At 42.3% G+C, this 14,964-nt stretch overlaps 1 pseudogene across 1 annotated transcript; it reads left to right on the plus strand.

Moving 5' to 3' along the window:
• Window positions 1-565: 565 nt before the first annotated feature.
• On the plus strand, window positions 566-6,570 carry LOC103697497 (G-type lectin S-receptor-like serine/threonine-protein kinase At4g27290; annotated as a pseudogene). Its single transcript, XR_016413452.1, has 6 exons — window positions 566-2,745; window positions 4,078-4,307; window positions 4,487-4,697; window positions 5,308-5,545; window positions 5,625-5,775; window positions 5,864-6,570. The product of XR_016413452.1 is annotated as a G-type lectin S-receptor-like serine/threonine-protein kinase At4g27290 (transcript).
• Window positions 6,571-14,964: the final 8,394 nt, after the last annotated feature.

Genomic DNA, 14,964 nt, shown 5'->3' on the forward strand with positions numbered 1-14,964 from the left:
TCCACCCAATTCATTATTGGCGAAGTCCGAAAGCCCAAAATGGGATGTGTACAACGTAGGTGCAGTGTTGAGCCAATCTCCCCTTCCACGCCACTGCCAAGGTGAGCGGCCAGCCTCGGAAGAACCTGGTCTCTAGGTCTAATTCATGCACCTTCTCCAAGATTCCTGATACAATATACATATAAATCCTATACATTCATAACCATTCAATCATACATGGACGACCGTGATTGATCAGTCTGTCCTATGCAGGCCGATCGGAAGTCCCCTCCAAAACTTCGCAATAATTGATGTTAAGGCCGAGCTAATTAGCATATATGGTACGGACATGGTGATTGAATCAGAATACATAATTCCCATCACCAGTATGCAATCGCTTGTACACAAAATTGTGGCCGCGAGGGGCTTATGGCAGGGCCTGCTACTAAGGCAATTGTGGAATGTGGATGCCTGTTTCAAGAGAGTCGCATGACTGGGATTGCTTTAATTGCTACGATGGAGCCTGTATTGCTTTAATTGCTATGATGGAGCCTGCAATGGAAACATATCCGTAGGAAGCTCAGCTTTTCCAACATCACCATCAAGGAGCCAGTTGCTTATGAGACTAGCTCTCTAATCTCCTAAAGGAGCTTTGTCTTTTTTCCCTCTTGCTGAGTTAAAAATACTTCTGTGATGTTTAGCAGATGTTGGAATAATGTGTGCCCCGGGTGAGCTTAAGAGATCACTGACATGCTTAGCTTTGGGGGAATTGTAGAACCATTTCGTTTTGCTGGAAAGGACTATTTAAATTCTGATATCAAGGCTATCTCGAAATAGAACGAGGATCCGCTTTCCAGGACTATTTAAATTCTGATATCAAGATTCAAGGCTATCTCAAAATAGAACGAGGATCCTCCGTAGAGTTAAGTACCAGCATGGGTGGCTACAACATCCACCTCAAACATGGGCAACTTTATTTATCTCCAAAATGGAAAACATAGTAGCAGAGCTCTGTCGTGCAAAAGTTGCACCGCTAGGAGATTCCAACTCCTCAGAATATTGAGAAAGAAAGGAAGAGAAATAGTATGAAGACCATAGTATGATGGGAAATGACTGGGACTTCAAGGTAGTGATGCTTCTGCTTTTCCAATAGGTGTTAAGTCATCCGAGAACTAATAAACGAGTTCACCTTGTATCTTTCCGGCGCAAGGATGGTTGATCCCCAGACCATGTGGCTGGTTCACAGTCGCACCTCTGAACAACCCATCGCGTTTTCTGCAACGAAAGGACAATGATTTCGCCGTCGCACAGCATATTGGAATTTTGAATAGGTCCGACCAGATGACGTGGCCGAATACTCACCGCATGTCCTAATTTATCCAACAAATCAACCCTCAAGGTATGAACTACTGCAAGCCTTGTAACTTTAGAAGAATCAAAAGCCGTATTGAATCCGCTGCCTTTTCTTCGATACGGAGCTGTTTGGAAAGATGTGCAGGCTCCCTGCAGCCCTACTCTTTCTTTCCTTGATCCTTTTCTCTCTCTTCTCTCTCTCCATTGGAGGCGACATCCTCACTCCAACCCATCCCCTCCGCGACGACCAAATCCTGATCTCAGCCGGGAAGAGATTCGCCTTAGGCTTTTTCAGCCTTGTCAACACTAACAATCGTTACATCGGCATATGGTACAAGGTCTCATCTGGTACCATCATGTGGGTTGCCAATCGCCAGCACCCGATCTCCGAGCGCAATGGCAGCCTATCGATCACCGCCAATGGAACTCTCATCATCACCGACCAGAATTCTAAAACCATCTGGTTCTCGGGCTCGTCGGACCTCGCTAGTCCAGTCGCGCAACTCTTAGACGACGGCAATTTTATCATTAAAGAGGCTAAGGGCGACAGTAATATTGTTCCAAGGAGGCTTGTATGGCAGAGCTTCGACTACCCAACTGACACTTTGCTCCCGGGAATGAAGCTCGGGTGGAACCTAACGAGTGGCCTCAACCGTAGCCCCACATCATGGGCCAGTCCCAGCGACCCAGCGCCGGGCCCCTACACCATGTTTCTGGATCTCCGCGGCGACCCCCAGGGAATTTTGTTGGAAGACTCAAAGCAACTGATTCGCACCGGGCCATGGAACGGGCAAAGCTTCAGTGGCATCCCAGATATTATACGTTATAAAGTCATCATAGTGGACTTTGTCATCAAGAACGATGAGGTCTTCATCATGTACAACACTACCAGCACGTCCATCATCGCGAGGCATACCGTGAACTACACCGGCCAGGTCCAACGCCTTGTCTGGCTTAATGACAGCCAAATGTGGAGCATCTACATGTCTAAGCCGAAGGACCTATGCGACTATGTGTCACAATGCGGGGCTTACGGGGTCTGTAATCCGGGCGACTCACCGGTATGTAGTTGTTTGCAGGGATTTAAGCCTAGGTCGCCGAGAAATTGGGATCTCGGAGAACGGAAAGACGGGTGTGTGAGGATGACGGAGTTGGACTGCTGGAACGGGACTGATGGATTTGCGACAATAGAGGAGGCAAAGCTGCCGGACACGTCGAGGTCAACGGTGAACAGGAGCATGAGACTGGATGAATGTAGGGCGACGTGCTTGAGGAATTGTTCATGCACGGCCTATGCTAGTGCTAATATCAATGGGACCGGATGCATAATTTGGACGATGGAGCTAACTGATATTAGGGTGTTTACTTTTGGTGGACAGGATCTCTATGTCCGACTAGCAGCGGCCGATCTTGGTATGTACTATTTTATTTACTGAGGTTAGCAACTGTACACTAGAAATATTTATACCATTGGACCAATGCAAGCTGGAAATCGGTAGATGTCTGCATCCCGGTGCCGGTGCCAGTTTGTACTGGTTCAAGGGTGGACTTTGTATGCTCTTATAGGGTGTACGCAGTCTATAGCTTTACATTAGCAACCATCTGATAATTAAAAATATGTTTATCAAAATAGCAATCAAGTTGGTCAAGCCACATAATAGGATAGAACTAAACCATTGTCTATTGAGAACGAGCTTATTTTGGAACTAAACCGGGCTGGGCCTAAGCCTAAATTTGGGCTCCATTTTAGTCCTTGTCCAGAATCGAGCTCCGGTCGGGCCAAGGATGGGCCACTCGAGCTCGGACGGAAAATAAATGGGCGTTATATTTAAGCCCAAAACCGGTCATAATTCTTTCGGGCCTTGCCTGTAGCCCGGCTTGAAGACCGGCCCAAACCCATTTTCAGCCCTATTGGTAGTAAAACACGAATCAAGGCATAGGACATGATCCACCTTAAAATGGGTTGCAGATGGACCAGGTCTAGATCTTGCCCATAAATAGCTAAATATGATCCATAATATTTGATTGCTCGGGTGACGTTTTTTAAGTTCATAGTTTCACATGAAGTCCCTTATATGAGTAGGTTTTAATTTTTTGAAACAATCATAATTTCCATTTAAATACTATTGGAAACTCTTTTTTTTTTGCAATCTGCGCTCATTATACGCATAAAATAAATAATACTACATTCATATATTCATTGTGGGACTGGAAGTGGGTCCAGGCCACCCCGAGGCATGGGCTGGGACGACTGGAAGTGGGTCAGATTTGGAGTTGAAATTAGAGCTTGTGGACTTTTCAGGCACACACACTGATCTGAAAGGAACCTTTAAGTAGGGTCGCTCAAAATACCACGCTCCTCGCTCAAATTAGAAGTTTTCAGTCTTGTCCCCATTTAAAAGTTTTGTTAAAAACCCAAAATCAAACAAACTAATTGATAACTTGGCCTAACCCAATTTCAAGCTCGGGCTAAGTTGAGCAACCAATATTCATCCCAATTTATATGTGGAACTTCTGGACGATCCAAAAAGAAAAAAAGAAATGCTAAAAAAACAAAAAGGAAAACAAAAGAATGTTCATCATGTACTTATACAACGGTGCTGATGTTTCAGCCCTGGGATCAGATCATTCACGTTCACATACCATAGCTGGGATTGTGTTGGGCTTTGTTGCGGGGATTCTGCTACTTGCTGTGGTGGGCATTTGCGTTCGAATGAAGAGAAGGAGAAGAACATGTAAAATTAGTCCCCCACACAATATGCAGCCATGACTTGAGTAGTGATTACTAATTAATTGTGACTAGTGCAGCAGCTACCTTAGGTGTCATTCCCTTCGCTAGTCACCGCAATAACGAATACAAGGACGACAAGGACTGGGAGCTTCCTCTATTTGATCTGGGGACAATCATTGCAGCGACCGACAACTTCTCAATCAAAAACAAGCTTGGAAAGGGTGGCTTCGGTCCCGTGTACAAGGTAATTTCATAGTTTACCAACTGAACTTAGTAGAGTGTCACCATGTAGGTCTCAGTCGATGTACGGTCCTAATTTCAGCACTCTGAATACAATGTTGCGTTCAGGGCTTTCGAACAGTTTGATACTGCCTCCAGATTTAGTACCATTAAGTATAGCAATGCTGAATGTGGTGATTTCAGGGAATGCTTGGAGAGGAGCAAGAAATAGCTGTGAAGAGGCTTTCAAAGACTTCCGCACAGGGCGCTGATGAATTCATGAATGAAGTGATGCTGATTGCCAAGCTTCAGCACCGAAACCTAGTTCGGCTTCTTGGTTGCTGCTCTCAAGGAGAGGAAAGGATGCTGGTATATGAATACATGCCTAATAAAAGCTTGGACGCCTTCCTGTTTGGTTAGTTAATCTTCTGTTCTCTTCCTTATCTTTGTTTCCTGTTTCTGATTAGATTAAGACAATCACAGCATAACCGATACCTTCTAATGCTTAGTTCAAGAGTTCAAGAAAATACTCAGTTCAATAAATAAAAACTTTTGCGCTAAATCAATAACCCACTTTTGCTGATCAAATGGAGGAGTACTGGAAATCGAAAAGACATAGGTGGGCACACTCATCGGAAAATGATCCTTGAAGTAGGGTCGCTCAAAGCACTACTCTTTAGGCTAAAATTAAAAGTTCTTGGTCATGACAATTAGGGAGTGGCTGGCCTTGTGGAGGTGGCCAACTTCATGGAGCTTAAGCATGTTATAATGATTCTTCTGAATCTACCACCACGCTGTAACTAATCTTTGAAGACAAGTCAATACCAGGTTTTAACACTAACCGGCATATTTTTGTCCTAGTTTCTTCAACTACTCTTGGGGTAAATGCATGTGTAAGCTTGCTTTATTTGCTAACTCCTGGGTTATATGCTTTATTCGCTTTATGTGTCAATCTGAGGCGGACTGATATTTCGTTTCTTTAATATTTTTGCAAGTAAGGCTAACATAAAGTAAACTGTGGGCAGATAAAGATACAGGTGTGTTACTGGATTGGCAAACCCGCTACAACATTATAGAAGGGATTGCTCAAGGTCTTCTCTACCTACACCGAGACTCGAGACTTAGAATTATTCACAGGGATCTTAAAGCGAGTAACATTCTTCTTGATAAAGATATGAACCCTAAAATATCAGACTTTGGCTTGGCAAGAATATTTCGAGGGGATGAGACAGCACTAAATACTCGGAGAGTTGTGGGGACATAGTAAGTATTATTTATCTTTCATTCTTGCGATATTTATTCGTCAAAAAAAAAATTGTAATCATCTTAATGATAAATGCAGTGGATACATGTCTCCTGAGTATGCCATGGATGGTGTCTTCTCGGTGAAAACTGATGCATTTAGTTTTGGTGTCTTAATCCTTGAAATAATTAGTGGCAAGAAGAACAGAGGCGTTTCCATATCCGAGCATGAAGGAAACCTTCTAGCACATGTAAGACTGGAGAAATAATAGTTAAATCTGTTCATATGTACCTCTTGTTTTTCATTAAATCATGATAGTGATGTAATATTTCTTTCAGGCATGGAGTTTGTGGATGCATGGTAATGGCTTGGAACTGGTGGATAAATCAATCAGCCACTCAATTTCCATGGTTGAAGCCTTGAACTGTATAAAGGTTGGCTTATTGTGTGTTCAAGAAAGTCCAAAAGACAGGCCGAAGATGTCCTCTGTGGTGTTGATGTTGGGCTGCAAGGATGCATCCTTGCCAGATCCTAAACATCCTGGTTTTTTTCCAACAAGAGCTTCCTCAAAAACCGAGTCATCAAAAAGCAAGACAAACTCTGCAAGTATAAATGAATTATCAGTTACAATAGTTGAAGGTCGATGACTATTAGATCGAGGTGGTAAACTTTTCTCATACCAGAGACAAGCTATGAAAAGTTCTCGTTCTTTCAGTGTCTATGCATTCCTTTCTACTATCTCAAATTCTAATCACAAGTCAGCAGTCCATTATTGTAAATGACTTATACTAGGTGTTTTGTATAATATTTTGAAAATAATGAAAAAAAACTAAGAATTCATACTATTGTTCATCCTAAAGAAGATGGCAAAGTAGATCCTCCTCAAAATCTTAAAATAGTAACCATGAGGGAGGGCTAAACTTTTTTGTTAGTTTGAATTCATTAATATAAAAATGAAGCAAAATATCCAGCAAATATGGAAAAAAATATCCATTTCCATGATTCCTATGAATAAATGACCAACATTTCTCGCTTGATTGGTTCATTTATGAAATAAAAGAGGATCAATGGGGGAAGAGCTCGAATGGAGACTATTGACCATGAATGGTTATGGGCCTGTGGTAAGATGTAACATGGTAGTGACTTTCTTTCTCGGGGAAAAATGTAGTGACTTTGAGAACTTCAGCAATGACACATCTTATTTTTGTATGTGGACAATTTATATTAGGGGTGTAGATGGGTCGGATTGGACTGGGTCCTAAGTGACCTCGACCCAACCTTGTTTCTTGTTTGGGTTCTAATTTTAGACCCAGATCCAACCCAATAGAAGATCGAATCGGGGCCATGGCTACAATTTTTGACCAATGGAACATTCAGGTTGGGTCGGGCGCATGTATAACCGAGTTCCAACCTAAAAAATTTGAGTCTGGTTCGGGTCCAAACCCATTCAACCTTTCTTTCCTGTCTGGTCCCAATTCCTCTACTCTCCCTCCGATGTTGGGCCCCCTTCAACCCCTACCGCCCTCCGCCTTCTCGATCTCGCCACCCCCGCCTACTTCCAACCACCCTCTCCCCCGCCTCCGCCATGGCTTCTCCCCCGTCAGCCTCCTTTGCTTCCTCTCCAATGACCTCGGCACCAAGTCCCTCCTCTACTTCTTCCCCATGACTTGAAGATGTTGGGCCACCAGAGGCGCTTGTCAGTGGCATTGGCACCCCGGAGGATATCTCAGAGGGGGAACGCTGGATCGAAAGGCGGAGAGCACCTCAACCTCGATTAGAGAGGCCCTTGTCTTGGTGTTGTCCTTGATGATGAAGACGCTGTAGAGCTTGACACACACCAGTCAGACTCATCTTTGCCATTGTCGTCGTCGTCACCGACGAGGCTCATATCATGCAACTGAGGGTGGCGTCGCCGCTCATGAACAGGTTCACGCAAGGAGAAAGAGGAGGGGAAGTCGGAGAGAGTGATGAAAGGGAGGAGTAGTCACGGTTGCGATGGCTGACCACTGATGGGAGAGAGCGCTCTAACAGGAGAGGGAGGAAGGGAGAGAGAGAGAGATGGCCGATGGCAATGGAGAATGAATAGGGGATTTCAGTCTTTTCTTTCGTATTTGTGTTTTTGGAGAGACTGAGAGTGAGCCAGTCATAGTTCCCGGAGGGACATGGCACATTGCGTGGATGGGTCGTACAGATGGGTCATGGCTCACGGGTCATGATTACGAGTATAACGGATTTTTTGAATTTGGGTCGAGTCTGGTCATAGGGTAAGAAATCTAAAATTGCCCAAAAAGGTAATGGGTCGGGTCGAGTAGGATCAGAATTTAGTAAACCCAAATCCGACCCGAAAATAGAACGGGTCTAATTTTAGAACCCGACTCATTCCTACAGGTTCTTTAAATCAAGTCGGGTCATGGGTCAACCCAACCTATTTGAAGCCTTAGTTTATACCAGACTCGTGGAATTCCAACAAACTTAGTCTTGAAATTTGAAATCTTGTAGCTATCTCATCTAAATCCTGAATATTCTAATGGTCATATAATATTCCAAAATTAGTCTGGACATTGAGTCCACCTTGCTATCAATCTAAATTTCAAAAGAGCTGCAGTTTTTTTTTTTTGATGAAACAGTAGAGTTGCAGTCTTAATTACAACATAAAACTACTTGAGTTGATTCAGAAGGATCTTCAGACTTGATGTAGAGCATTTTGATCACTACGAGTAGTTCTGAATAGAGTTCAAAGGCAAGATCTGCACATCGGGAAAACGATATTTTTAGCTTTTTTGTACTAGAAATGTCTATTTTAAGAAAACGAGTCCTACTAGGACTAGAAAGAAGAATCCGACCCAAATTGTGTAAGGGCGGACCTCACATTATAGATAGAGGCTATTTACCTCATCATTTTAAGGATCAATGAAAGAAAAGAGGACTTAAAGATCAATTTTCAATATTTCTCCATCTTCTTCTAGTTTTCTTTTGAGAGATTCGAGTTGAGCGGAATGAAGAAAATCTTCTTTCTCCCCGATCGAATCAAATTGGTATTAGAACTTCAGTCCTATGAGAGCTTTAGTGCATGGTCCACATACGCGAGTGGTTTAAGCAATCAAGAGAAGGGTTATCCATGCTTGAACTACATTAAAGGACAAAGGCGAGTATGACTGCTATTTCTACCTCATGGATGAGGCGATGATAGAACATCCCATACAACTAGAGGAGAAGATAGCCCAACTCACTAAGATCGTGTCTCGATTGGCGACGTCATCAACAAAAGCACAAATAACTCTATCTTCGAGTAAAACCAAGCAGTTCAGGTACAAGGCAGGAAAGCAAGCGTTCCCCATCTTTAGTTCTTATTTAGTAGGAGCTAAATCCCTAAACAATGGGAGCTATGATCCAAGGGCATCACTAGACTTAATGTGGATCATCAAACTCGATGTGGACTAGTTTGGCCACTATGAGTATTCGGAAGAATCACCAAACTCAATGTGAACCAGTTTGGCCACTGCGAGTATTCAGGAGGATTATCGAACTTGATGTGGAATACTTTGGCCATTACGAGTATTTAGGACGACCACGAGACTTGACAACCATTGTACATTGGACACCACCTCATGTCAATCATAGTATAGAATAGATAATTAAGTATTCTTTTGAGCTAGAAGGTGGGAGGCCATCTCACCTTTCATTAAATAAAATGACAAAAGAGAGAGATGAAAGAAGAAGTTAAAAAATAAGAAATTATAAAAAAATAGAACAGAGGAGAAGAAAAGATAGGAAAACTAATCAAGCAAATTCTCAGGCCAGCCCTAGAAAACTCACCCAATTAAATATAACAATATCAGGCGTAATCCCACGATACAGTATAGTGGAAAGACCAACTTGATATTCTATTCTGCCCAACGAATTTGTCGGGGTTCCCGCAAAGCTAGCCAGCCCAGCAAAACTGCATTCAAAATTCAAATAGAAAGAGTCCTTCATCCAGCTGGCTGTAATATATATTTCTTTTTCAGGAATTCAGGGAGAAGAAGAATCCTCCCCCGATTTATTGGATTAAAAGTATATTACAAAGGACAAGAGGAGAATGTGCAGAGAATAATAGAAGAAAGATAGATAGCAAGGCCGATTACATAGGCGTAGAAGATGTCCTCGACCTTTAGAAGAACAGCGTCATCGCAAGTTGATCCTAGGCTCATGCACATTCCGGCTGAATTTTTCTTTTCCTCCATGAAGACCAGAGAGCACGGAAGTTGGTCGGCGAAGGTGCATTTAAGGAAAAGGTGAGACGCGGATTCAAAGTTAGAACTACACAATGATCAGCATGAACTCACCGACCATCCTTTCCTGGCAATGACCTCTCCTGTGTGAAGCCTGTTCTTCAATGCCAACTAAACAAATACTTTGATTTTCTCCGGCACTGCCACTTTTCAAGTGACTCTATAGTAATGTCAAAATAGACCACAGCTGTTAAGAAATTTGTAATAGGAATCCATGGTCATGCAAGCTGTCAAGCTGTGCCATCTGATACTGGAAAAGAGGACCGTGCAGCTTAATACTCCAACTGCGATTTCCTCCAACTCCACCGAGAGGCTACTGAAACGTTGACTTTAATAGCTCCAGAGAACATATCACCAAACAAGAGGCATAAAGGAAAGGGGCCAATCTAAGAATCTTCACAAAATCTGATATGATTGCCTTTTTTCCCAATCAGAAACTGGTGCAATTCCAAAATGCTGCGAGGTCCTTGTTGAATGCGACAACAGTTTCCACGCCCACTTAGCCAACAGAGCAAGATTCATGTGACTAATATAGTTGATTCTAAGACCTCCTTCCTTCGGCAAATGCTATCCCACCTCACTAGGCAATGAAATCCGCTGACACTGTCTTTTCCTTTCCAAAGAAAAGCTCTTCTCGTCAGAACAATTCTATCGACCACCCATCTAGATTCTAGAGGGTTTGAAGATGGACATGAGGCGGGAAGGGAATGCTGAGAGAATGGAGTTGACAAGAGTGATTCTTCCTCCCCAAGAGAGCAGTCTCCCGTTTCGTGTCGTAAGTCTAGTACTCATCTTCTCCAAGAGTGGCATCCAACATTGTTTCAGGTCCTTGTTATAATATACGGGCAACCAAGATATGTGAATGGAGGGAGCTGGTCGTAATATATTAGAACTACTATAACCATCTAGCAATTAATTGGACTATTACATAGAATTACAACTTTTTTGAATTAGATAATAAGCATCCTACGTCAATGATTCAAGTTATTTCATGCAATCTGCTTTCTCTAAACGGCTCATACACATACACACGAGAGAGATTTTTGAAGTGGAGAACCCCAGCCTAGATCATTGCTATGGGACCCCCATCATCAGATCTACTACCTAACCGAATTTGAGTGGAGGACTATTCGAGTATATCTAAGTCTCTCTCCTTTATAGAATAACTCGCTACCCAAAGTACATCGATCGCTCCAAAAACTAAAACAAACACTGCACATAAAATAATATTTGTAGAGAATTACAAGAAGAAAATATTAGTAGAAGAAAAAAATTGGAAGAGAAAATAAATTTACTCAAAAAAAATAAAGGCCGAAACAAAATAAAATAAATTTTTATTCCGTATCTTAAAGAAGGATCTTAGCTTCTACTCTTTTACTCAAAGCAGATTACTTAAAATTTTTACGAGAGCATTTTTTTAAGGAAATAAGCTATAATCATTCACCTATTTGGATCCAGGATCAGTCCGTTACTTCGGATTTATTTGATTTGGTGTAAGTACCCAAACTAGTTATAATTGGACTTATCGCCTTCTGTGTGCAGTTTCCACATCACATTATACTCTCTCTTCCATGTTTTATGAACACCGTGGCAGCCCAGCCTACCCGCGCATCGTAGTTGGACTCATCAGGCTCGTGCGGTTGGAAGAGAGTCTCAAGGGCCGTTTGGAATATGGTGATCGTCCCAGGATCAAGGATGATGTAGGTGGAGGTGATGAGATCACCGCATTTGGTTGCACCATAGTGATTCTACGTGGCGGTGGTCCTAAATCTCCTCTACTCTTCAAATCACCGCTCAACCCGGTGATGAGATACTCATCCTTAAGGTCGGAAATCCAAGATCACCACAGAACAGTGATCCTGGGTTGAAAGTTAAAGACAAAAATACCCCTCAATTTAGCAGAAAAATTGATATATCAATATACCATCAATATATTATGTCAATGTTATATATATATATATAAAATATTATGTTGATATTATATATTATATTAATGAAATATATTATATTATAATATATTACTAATCATATTATTATCATATTATTATTTAAGGATAATTTTTAATTAAGTAGAAATATATTATTATATTTTATATTTATATAATGAAAATACTTAATATATTACTCCTATTTACCTTATTTTTCTAATAAAAAAATTATTAGTATTAAAAAATCTATTATAAGTATAAATAAAAATATTAATTATATAATGAAAATAACATATTTTTATAAGATTAATAATTTATAGGAGTAATAAATATATTTTTTAGAATATATTAATGATTAATATATTGATAAATATATTAATATTTTATTATAATATATTTTATATGATTAATAAATATATGATAAAGGCTACTAAAAGTAGAATATATGACAAAATTTTAGAGCTATTATAGAAATTAGCATATTGACTTATATTTTTTATGCATGAAAATTAAAAACACATAAAAAATTCATCTAAGATATATCAGGAGTATTTGTGGTATTATGTGGTCGGTGATCTTGGATCTCTGTACCATACCAAATAAGTTACTCATGAATATCTAAAAATTTTTAATTACTGAATCATGATCTATCAAATATATTGAACTTAGATTACTAGAGATCAAATTATCTCAGTATACGATTTACCGAGATCTTAAGTATCAGGGTGATCTTGCTGGGTTACCAAACGCCCCCTCAAGGCATGGAGCAAACCGCACTAAAGTTTGCAGGAGAACGGAGGCCGTACCTTTCGCTCGGAAGAACCGCACTTACTATTCTATTAAACAAAAGCTCTGGTCCGTTTACAATAAGCCAGAAGAAGTTAAGTGGATTAGACGGTCAGGCATTGTGATCTTTATTTTCCTTTAAAAAAAAACATCCCACCGTAGGATCGGACTACGGACCCTAATTGTCCGGCCAAGTTACAACTGCAAAGAAGATTATTGATGAAGAATTCTTCTTTCATTTAGGAATGGTTGATTTTCTTTCCCAGCATCGACCTTTGGGTCCCACCATGCATAGATGTCAAAGCAATGCACATCCATCAAATCTAATTGACAAAACAATACATAACCCATTTATAATTTTGTCCCCACCAAGGGATGGCTGCTTTTCCAGCCTTCCTTATCAACGGAAAAAAAAAATAGTGTCCCCACCCAAAACCGGCTTAATTATGATAATATCTGATGGACACTCATTTATTTCAAGTTAGGTGGATCGGTTGGCTCGACACAGCATCAATCAATAAATCTTGATCATATCGGTGCAACATAAGACCATGATCGATCTGGAGGAACTCTAAAAGCCCAAAGTAGGATGTGCACAATGGATGTGCAATGTTAATCCAATCTCCCCATCGAGGCTACTGGGACTAACATGACTGGCCCAGCTTGGAAGAACTTGGTCTCTAGGTCTAGATCATGGATCTTCTCCAAGATTCCTGATACAATGTACATGTAAGTCCAATACATTCATTACCGTGATTGATCAATGGGTCCTATGTGTACAATCCTCGAGTAGAGAGAATTCGAACTCTCCTCCAAAACTTCACAATTATTGGTGTTAAGGCGAAGCTAATTAGCATGCATGGTATGGACATGGTACGTGATTGGATCAGAATACGTAATTCCCATCGCCAGTATGCAATCGCTTGTACATGTAGGCTTGCTCGGTGAATGGCCAAGCAATTGTGGCCGCGAGGGACTTTTGGAAGGGCCTGCTACCAATGAAATTGTGGCAGGTGGATGCTTGTTTCAAGAGAGTTCCATGACTGGGTTTGCTTTAATCGCTATGATGGAGCCTGTATTGCTTTGATTGCTATGATGGAACCTCTAACCGATGGAAACAAATCCGTAGGGAGCTCAGCTTTTCCGACATCACCATCAAGGAGCCAGATGCTTATGAGACTAGCTCTCTAATCTCCTCTAGGAGCTGTCTTTTTTCCCTCTTGCTGAGTTAAAAATACTTCTGTGATGTTTAGCTGATGTTGGGGTGATGTGTGCCCCGGGTGAGCTTAAGTGATCACCGACATGCTTAGCTTTGGGGGAATTGTAGAACCATTTCGTTTTGCTGGAAAGGACTATTTAAATTCTGATATCAAGGCTATCTCAAAATAGAACGAGGATCCTCCGTAGAGTTAAGTACCAGCATGGGTGGCTACATCATCCACCTCAAACATGGGCAACTTTGTTTATCTCCAAAATGGACAGCATAGTAGCAGAGTTCTGTCGTGCAAAAGTTGCACCGCTAGGAGATTCGAACTCCTCAGAATATTGAGAAAGAAAGGGAGAAGAGAAATGGTATGAAGACCATAGTATGATGGTAAATGACTGGGACTTTGAGGTAGTGAATGAAATATATGTATATTGCCGACGAATAAGTAATATCACATCATTACAAACCGATATTGCCGTTGGGCAGGATTTAACCGGTGGAGCAGTGGCGAGCAGTGAAATTTTACCTTGTTGGAGGGGGAGAAATTAAGGATGTAAGCATGAGGAGGTGAGAATAAGGGGTGGTTCTATATACACCCCCCCTATTGCTCAGGACACCCCCCAAAAATTAAAAAAAAATTAAATACTCTCTACACCCCCCCATTTGCTAAGGACACCCCTAAAAAATTAAAAATTCCTAAATTACCCCCCACCCTTCCCACCCCCTCACCTAAATTGCTCTCTACACCCCCCAAACCCCCCCCACCCCGCTCTTCCCCTCCAAAACACCCGCCGGCTTCTCCCTTCCGCCCAAAAAACCTCGCCTCAAGCACCTCCCCGGCCATCTCCCAAGCAACGAGCACCTCGCCGGCGGAGGAGGAGGAGGGAGGCGGAGGAGGAGGACGGGGAGGCGGGGGGAGGCGGAGGGGGAGGTGGGGGATGGGGAGGAGGAGGAAGGAGGACGGGGAGGTGGGGGAAGAGGAGTGAGAGGAGGTGGCGGAGGAGGAGGGGGGAGGCGGAGGAGGAGGACGGGGAGGTGGAGGGGGAGGTGGAGGGGGAGGACGGGGAGGTGGAGGGGAGGAGGGGGGGGGAGGTGGGGGATGGGGAGGAGGAGGAAGGAGGACGGGGAGGTGGGGGATGGGGAGGAGGAGGAAGGAGGACGGGGAGGTGGGGGAAGAGGAGTGAGAGGAGGTGGCGGAGGAGGAGGGGGGAGGCGGAGGAGGAGGACGGGGAGGTGGAGGGGGAGGT

This window comes from Phoenix dactylifera, chromosome 1 (assembly GCF_051530095.1).
Source record: "Phoenix dactylifera cultivar Ajwa chromosome 1, Ajwa_hap1_PhDact_Kaust_v1.1, whole genome shotgun sequence".
Taxonomy (NCBI): Eukaryota; Viridiplantae; Streptophyta; class Magnoliopsida; order Arecales; family Arecaceae; genus Phoenix; species Phoenix dactylifera.